The 9,202-nt window shown below is 35.4% G+C and overlaps 1 non-coding gene across 1 annotated transcript; it reads right to left on the bottom strand.

Moving 5' to 3' along the window:
- Positions 1-253: 253 nt before the first annotated feature.
- LOC127208084 (U6 spliceosomal RNA) lies at positions 254-360 on the bottom strand. The gene has a single exon (XR_007833059.1). It is a non-coding gene; the product is annotated as a U6 spliceosomal RNA (small nuclear RNA).
- Positions 361-9,202: the final 8,842 nt, after the last annotated feature.

The following is a 9,202-nucleotide window of genomic DNA, read 5'->3' as shown; positions in this document are numbered from 1 at the left end:
GGTTGGTGAAGATCTTTTCCCATTCTGTAGGCTGTCACTTTGTTCTCGTGACTATGTCTCCTGCCTTACAGAAGCTTCTTAGCCTCATGAGGTCCCATTTATTAATTGTTGACATTAAGGCCTGGGCTGTTGGTGTACTGTTCAGGAAGTTGTTTCTTGTGCCTATGTGTCCCAGGCTCTTCCCCACTTTTTCCTCTAACTGAATTAATGCCTCTGGTTTTAAGTTGAGGTCTTTAATCCACTTGGACTTGAGAAAAATATGGAACACTTCACAAATTTGCGTGTCATCCTTGCGCAGGGGCCATGCTAATCTTCTCTGTATCATTCCAATTTTAGTATATGTGCTGCCGAAGCGAGCACCCTACACCCAATTCTTAGTGTTGCCCCTAGCAATATCACAGAATGTGAGCTGCAGCTTCCCTTCCTCCATGTTCTTCACTAGATCCTCAGAGCATCCACCTTCTTACTTTGTTACCTTGTCTCTGTGTCTGAGGCCCTAACTCAGGCTCTTGTTCAACTATAGAACACACATTCCAGAACCAGGTAGGTTGCCTAGGAACTTTTTTCACTATCCCCCTTCTTCCAGATCCAATTTTCAGAATCTTCCATAAAGCTGCAACAGACTATCTCCCCTGGCCATCCTTTCTCTAGCCTTAAATCCCATTACACATTCCTCACTGAACAACAAAGCAGGCCAGTAAAACAGACAAACCACAGCCAAAAAGCTCACTGAACATCCAGTGAAGAAAGAGAAAACAAAGAGTAAAACATCCTCCCAACACAGACAAATCCAAAAACCCAAGCCTAGACCTAAAATCATCCCAAAGCAATATGCCTAGAAACCAGCTTAAGAACAGGCATGGCAGTATATGTCTTCCACCAGAGCCAGACTATCCTACTACCGCAAGCCCTAAATATTCCAACATAGATCAAATACAACAAAAAGACCTGTTGCTATTTAAAGATGATAAAAGCTGTTAAAGGAGAAATAAATGAACCTCTTTAAAAATATAGGAAAATACAAACAATTGGAGTAATTGAATAAGTCCCTTAAATAAAGCCAAGAAAACAACAAAGAGCTGGAGGAAATGAAGAAAACTGGTTAAGACCTGAGACTGAACGTCAAAGCAATAGGGAAGATAGCATCAGTGGAAATTCTGGAAATAAAAATTTAGGAATCTGAACAGGGACCACTGAGCCTAACTTTATCAACAAGATGCAATATATGGAGGACAGAATTTCAGGCATTGAATATACCATAGAAGAAATGAATCCATTGGTCAAAGAAAATGTTAAATTTAAAACATTTCAAACACAAAATAATTATAAAATCTAGGATAATATGAAAAAAATCCAAGAATAATAGGAATAGAAGAACAAAAAATAATAGCTGAAAGGCCAGGACATACTCTCAACAAAAATCATAGAAGAAAATTTTCTAGGTTAAAGAAGGAGATCACTGTAAAGGTACAAGAAGATCCATAGCAACAAGTAGATTGCACCATAAAATAAAGGCATCTTGCCACATAATAATAAACATATTTAACAAAGAATATTAGAAACTGCAAAGGAAAAAGATCAAGTAACCAAGTAAATACTGGCCTACAGAAGGTGGTAGAAGAAAAAATACAAACTAAAGTCGTTAACCATATACATGAAAACATAAGAAATAAATCATTTCATATCAACAAAACCAAAAAAGGCAACACACACACACACACACACACACACATGCACACACATACACACACATACACACGCACATACATACCGTCACCACCACCAGTAACAACAACAACAGATTAATATCTGCCCTGTCCCATGTTATCTAAGGCTATTGCAAAATATAACAGATGTCTGTGCCTTGATTGATTGCTATCAGATTAAAAAATACTGATGTAATAATAATTATAAGCCTAATAACAAACATTATTAGGCCTACTTATAAATTATCCACAACAGGCAGATTGTATTCCATGGTAAATAGCTGAAAAACATTCTTACTAAATAGACCTAAGAAACAAGCACATATGTTAATTTATATATAACAAAATAGACTTCAAACTAAAATTAATCAGTAGAGGTGGGGAAGGACATTACATACTACTCAAGGAAAAAATACCCACCACCATGATGACTTTCAATTTTTAACATTTATGCCCCAAAGAAAATGACACACAGCTTTGTAAAAGAAACACTATTACAGCTTATATCACATAGTGAACTTCAAACATTGATAGTGGGAAAGGTCGATACCCCACTGTCACCAAAGAAAGTGTTATCGACAAAACAAACCACACAGGGAACTGCTAGAGCTGACATTATAAACCAAATAAACCAACAGATATTACAGAACATTCTATATTAACACAAAAGATTATAACTTCTTCTCAGTACCTCACAAGTCTTCCTTTACATCTATATGTATTCAGACACAAATAAATTCTCAAAAGATACAATAAGGTGGAAATAACTCCCTGCATATTGGATACATACAAGACTAGCATGGACTTAATCTGTAGATAAACAAGAGAAAGCTTACAAACACATGGAGTTAAACAGCTCTCTACTGAATGATAACCATGTCAAAACAGAAGTGAAGAAAGAAATTAAAGACTTCTTAGAATTCAATAAAAATGAATACACAATATACCCAAACTTATGAGGCACAATGAAAGTGGTACTAAAAAGAAAGCTCATGAAACTAAATGCCTACATGAAAACCAAAACCAAAACCAAAACAAAATTGGAGAGTTAGAGATCTCATACTGATAACTTAGCAAAATATGTGAAAGATCTAGAACAAAAGAAAAAATTATATGCAAGAGGATTGGATGTCAGAACATAATCAAACCAAAGGTTGAAATCAATAAAATAGAAGTCAAGTAAATAATACAAAGAATCAATGAAACAAACAGTTGGTTCTTTGACAAAATCAACAGGATAGGCAATCAATTATTCAATCTAGAAGTTTGAAAAAGAATATCCAAATTAACAAAATCAAAAATTAAAAGGGAGCATAACAGAAACCAAGGAAATCAATAGAATCATAAGGACAAGTTAGAAAATCTAAAAGAATTGGGTAATTTTCTGAATAGGTACCATTTACCAATGTTAAATCAAGAACAGATGAATAATTTAAATAAACATATAACTACTAGTGAAACAGAGGCATTTATTAAGTCTACAGACAGAGAAAACAAAAACAAAGACAAAACAAAAAACTCAACCAATCAAACACAAAACAACCCAAGACCAGATGTTTTTATTGTAGAATTCTACCAGATTTCAAAGAAGAGGTTATGGTATTCTACCAAACTTTCAGAGAAGAGTTAACACCAATGCTTTTCAATGTCATCTTGGTGGATTTTTCCTTTGATTAATACATAATATCCTTTCTCATCTCTTTTCATTAATTTTTGTTTGAAGTTTATTTTGTTATTTATTAAAATGTCCACAACAGCTTGCTTATTATGTCCATTTGCTTGAAATGTTGTTTTTCACCCCTTTAACAAGAGGTAAGTGCTATCCTTGATATTGAGGTGTGTTTCTTGTGTGAAGCATAAGGATGGATTCTGATTTTGCATATTCTACAAAATAGAAACAGACAAAACACTAACAATTTATTTTGTGAAGCTATAATTACCTTAATATTCAAACCATATACAGAATCAAAAAAGAAAGAGAATTACAGATCAGTTTCCCTCATGAACATGCATGTAAAAATACTTAATAAAATACTTGCAAACTCAATCTAAGAACACATCAAAAAGATTATCCACCATGATCAAGTAGGCTTCATCCCAGAGTTGCAGGCTTGATACAATTTCTAAAAACAAGTAAACCTAATCCACCATTGTTGAGGATTAGTCTGATGCTCTGTATTCTAAAGATAATTATTTGGTTCTCTGAGGTCTGCTTGTTGTATTTTACATGCAGACACACTCATACCCCAAAATGACATTTGTATCATTGCTTTAAAAATTATTCCTGGGTGGCTGTGTAAATAAAGTCCTACTCCTGAGCAGAATGGTGAGGGGTGGAGCTAAGGTTCAAGTGTTTAGAGGACAGAAGGATCATGGGAGAGAGACATGTACTGGAGGAGAAAGAGGGAGCAGAGTCACAATGCAACAGGTAAAGAACCACATGACCATGAGGATTGGACTCTGAGGATTCACATGGAAAAAAGTGGCCCAGATAGAAAGGATAAGTGAGTATTTATGTAATTATGAATGGGAAATAGCCCAGATAAGAATGATTAAAGAAGATGGCGTGATGTGAGGGCTGGGAGATAACTAGATAGTTAGGGGTTAATATCTGGCCAGCCTCAGTAAAAATAAGGCAATTCTAAAATCTATCAAGTATCTGTATCTTTTTTTTTTCAAGACAGGAATTCTCTGTGTAAAAGCCCTCCCTGTCTTAGACTCCCTTTGTAGACAAGACTGGTCTCGAATTCACAAAGATCTGCCTGCCTCTGCTTCCCAAGTGCTGGGAATAAAGGTGTGTGCCACTGCACCTGGCAAGTTTCTGTATCTTTTATTGATTATGATAGCTGGTTAGCTAATACCACATTAATGAAGTATAGGCATTTAATAATAAACATTATTAGCCATATGTTTGTTTTCTACAACATACCACATACATAAACTGAAAAGAATCTCATTAGATGTTAAAAAAGCATTTGACAAAATCCAACACCTGTTTATCATAAAAATCTTGAAGAGATTAGAGATATAAGTGATATACTTAAACATAATAAAGGTGACTTAGAACAAGCCCACCTCCCTTTGGTGCGGAGGTCTGATGACACTCAAAGAAAGAATAAGCAAGCAATACCAAGAAGAGACTTGATAGCCTATAACCATATAGTGGGAGAGAAGGTCCCCTTGGGCTTAGACCTAGGGGAAGGGAATAGGGTGAAAGCAGTAGGGAGGGAGGAACAGGAGGATACAAGTGATAGGATAACAATTGAGTTGTAATCTGAATTAATTAATTAAATAAAAGAAGAAAAGAATTTAATATTTATATAATTCCTGATTGTGCCATGGCTTTTATTGCTATAGGTAATTTATTGTATATATGTGTAAAAATATAAATGTATCTGTCATAAATTTTAAAAATTAATAAAATATTTTAATTAAAAAAAGAAAAAAAGCTTATAGCCAACATCAAATTAAATGGGGACAAATTTACAGAGATTCTACTAAAATCAAGAACAAGATGAGGTTATCTACATCTTTCCACATCTACTCAAGATAGTACTTGAAGTTTTCACTAGAACAATAAGAGAGAATAAAGGCAAAGTATCACTATTCACAGATGTTATGATAGTGTACATAAATACCTCAAAAATTCTACCAAGAAACATCTACAGCAAATAAACACCTTCAATAAAGTGGATGGATACAAGATTAGCTCAAAATATCAGTAGCCCTCCTATAGATAAATGACAAACAAACTGAGAAAGAAGTCAAGGGAAAAAAGATCCTCCACAATAGCTTCAAATAATATAAAATATTTTGGGATAACTCTAACCAAGCAAAGGAAAGACATAAAAATTAAAGTCTTTGAAGATATCAGAAGAAGCACAGTTCTCTCATGCTCATGGATCAATATGAATAATATAGTAAAAATGAACATCCTACCAAAAGCAAACTATAGATTCAATGCTTTACAGACCTTTAAAGAATAATTTTCAACTTTATATGGAAACTCTGGATAGTTAAAACAATTCTGATCAATAAAAGAACTGCTAGAGTTAACACCATTCTGATTTTAAGTTGTAATAAAAACACATGGAATTGGCATAAAGCAAGACAGGTTGATTGATGGAATGAATTGAAGACACAGATATCAATCCATACACATATAAAAACTTGAGTTTTGATAAAGAAGCCAGAAATATACACTGGAACTATGAAAGAGTCTTCAACACATGGAGCTTGTTAACCTGGATGTCTGATGTGGAAGAATGCAAATAGATCCATATCTATAACCCTGCACAAGAACTCAAGTCCATGAGGATCAAAGAGCTCAATGTAAAACCAGAAACACTGAGCCTGATAAAATAGAAAGTGTGGAACAGTCTTACATGCACTGACATAGGAGATAACTTCTGAACATGACACCTATAAAGCAAAAACTATGACCAATACTTTTAAGTGGGATCTCATGAAATTGAAAATCTTCTATAAGACAAATTATCTATCAGACAGTGTGGTATCCTACAGAAATAGGAAATATTTTTACAACCCATCATCCAATACAGGAGTAACATCCAAAACAATAAAGAACTAAGGAAACTAGATTAAAAACAACAACAAATAATCCAGTTTTAAAATGGGGTACATATCTAAACATAATTCTTAACAGTGGAATTGCAAATGGTTGATAAAAACTTTAAGAAATGTTTATCATCCTAAACATCAAGGAAATGGAAATCAAAACTACTTTGCCATTCCTTCTTACACTATGGAAATCAATATGGTATTTCCTCAGCAACTGGGATTTGATCTACCTTAAGAACCAACTGTACTACTCTTAGGCATATACTCAAAAGATGTTCCATCACACCACAAAAACACTTGCTCAACTATGTTCATATGACTTCATTGACAATAGCATGAAACTATAAAGCACCTAGGTGTCCCTCAATTGAAGAATTAATAAAGAAAATGTGGTACATTTATGGAATGGTACCTTTTTTTTTTAAATGACATCATGAAATTTGCAGGCAAAAGGATGCAACTAGAAATAAATAATCATCCAGTGTGTGGTAACTCAGACTCAGAAAGACAAATATGGTTAAGTATTCACTTATAAGTGGATACTAGCTATTAAATAAATGACAATCAAGCTATAATCCACTTACGCAAAGAGCTTAGGCAGAGATAAGAGCTCTGGGGGGGGGTACATGGATTTCACTGAGAATGGAAAATAGAATAAATTTTGCAGGTAGACTGGGGACAGGTTGGGACTGGGGTGGGAATACTCAAGTATGGCAGCAAAGGGATGGAGGGAAAGAATAAGAGAAAAGACATCAAGAATTTGGAAACACTGGAAGGCATATGTGTAAATGCAGTGCATTGCACACTTCCTGGAATCTATGAGAGTGACTCTAATGAAAACTTCCTGTAATAAAGGATACAGAGTCAGAACTGTCCATCTTTTGCAGCTAGGTTAGGTTCCCAGTTAAGGGACTGGGCTGCATTTCTTTCAGTTGTTGTCCCAGAGGTTCCCATGGAGATCCTTAAACAAGTGTGGCTGATGCTAAGACAGAAGGTTGCTCTCTTAAAATGATACTGTAGCCCCATTGTTGAGGACAGCATTCATACAACTCAATGGATGTAGAGAGGTTCAACTATTACCTGAGTGGAGCCTTCACCTCAACATTCTAGTCCATTTGGTGTGAGAAGATACTCTGAAGTCCTTGGAAAGAGAAACCTGGCCACTAGTCAAGCCACAGAACCTTTGACCTACAATCTGTTCTTCCTAAAAGATATTCTGGGGCAATGGTGGAGGAGAACTTGTGGTAATGGCCAATCAGTGTTTGATTTAACTTGAGGTTCATGGCACAAGAGGTAGCCAGTGCCCTACAGTGACTGGATGGCCAGGAATCAGATACTGGATAATGAGACACATAAGATAGAACCAAACATGACTGGCAAAAAAAAAAAAAAAAAAAAAAAAAAAAAAAAAAAAAAAAGATGAAATGAGTACTAATGATATTCTGTTATGCTCATTAATTGGTGTCTTTCCTAGTCATCATCTGAGAGGCTTCTTTGGCATCAGATGAGAACATAGAGAACCACAGGCAAACATGAAAAAACGAGTCTAAATTTGAAGCCTCCATCAGGTCCCACCTCTCAGAAATCAGGGGATGATATGGAGGATGGTAAGGAAAGATTGAAGGAGACAGAAGGCATGCAGGAAGCCAAAAGAACATGGCACATAGGATCAACTAATCAGGGCTCACATAAACATATAGAGACTGAAGTGGCAAGTATGGGGCCTACATGCATCAATACCACGTCTTCTGCATATATTTTATGGGTGTTAGATGGTGTTTTTGTAGGATTCCTGATAGTGGGAGTGGGCGTATCTCTTATTCTTTTGCCTGCTCTTAGGATTCTTTTTCTTCTATTGGGCTGCCTTGTCAGCATCAATATGAGGACTTTTGTCTTGTCTCATTGTATCTTGTTTTGTCTTGTTTTGGTTTTCATCTCTTGGGTGCCTGCTCTTTTCTGAAGAGCAAATAGACAGTGAGTAGATCTGGGAAGAGAGAAGGTAGTATGGGGAACTGTTCTTGGGATATATTGTATAAGAGTAGAGGGAGGGGAATCTGTCTTGGGGATATATTATATGAGAGAAGAATATGCTTTCAATTAAAACAAAACAACATCAATAAAAACACAAACCAAAATTTATAAAGCCATATGTGAAAATATTATTTTATCAGCTTTAAACATTTATATAGATACATAGACATACACCCATAAATGTTTAAATTGAGTTACCAAACATTAGGAATAATGCTCCTCCAAGAGGCCATATAGGTTATCAAACAAACAAACAAGAACAAAACAAAAATAATGAGTGTCAGATGTAGAACATTTACTCTCATGTTGTTGATTGGAAGATGGTCTCAGAGATCTTCACAACAGTATAGGCAATTGTGCTAGGTTGCTTACCAGAACTTGATGATAAGATGTGTTGATAAATAAATCATTCACATTTTGTCACTGGGCATACAGAAATAAAACAATTCCTGACTGTTAAGTGAAGCTCCATTTTGCTGGCCAGATTTTTTAGTTTTAAAAGGATATAGGCTACTCAGGGAGAAAAGTCCTCAACACAGCTATAGCAGTAATTTGTATTGTGATTATATTTAAGGCTGACTATACAGGAGGAAATTCATGCTTAGTATTATTAATCTAGGTAGAAATCCATTGCTGAAGAGTTCATAGTCCTTAGGGGAAACTATTAATATCTTGCTAAATAGACATAATATAAAAATGCTTTTAAAATGCAAATCTCGATCAAAGGGAGGAAGGATCCATGATGGCGGCGAGCAGTGTGGACCAGGTTTGGAGGCTTCAGTGAACAATTCAGGGAATTGCACAGATTTCTGAGCCAGGAACACCAAGGTCCAAACATCACGGCAGCGGGAGTGCTCCATGGTTCGGAGGGACCAGAGTGCGGA

Source organism: Acomys russatus, chromosome 2 (genome assembly GCF_903995435.1).
Source record: "Acomys russatus chromosome 2, mAcoRus1.1, whole genome shotgun sequence".
NCBI classification, from domain to species: Eukaryota; Metazoa; Chordata; class Mammalia; order Rodentia; family Muridae; genus Acomys; species Acomys russatus.
The sequence above is the reverse complement of the archived record's forward strand: the minus strand, read 5'-3'. Positions and strand labels throughout refer to the sequence as shown.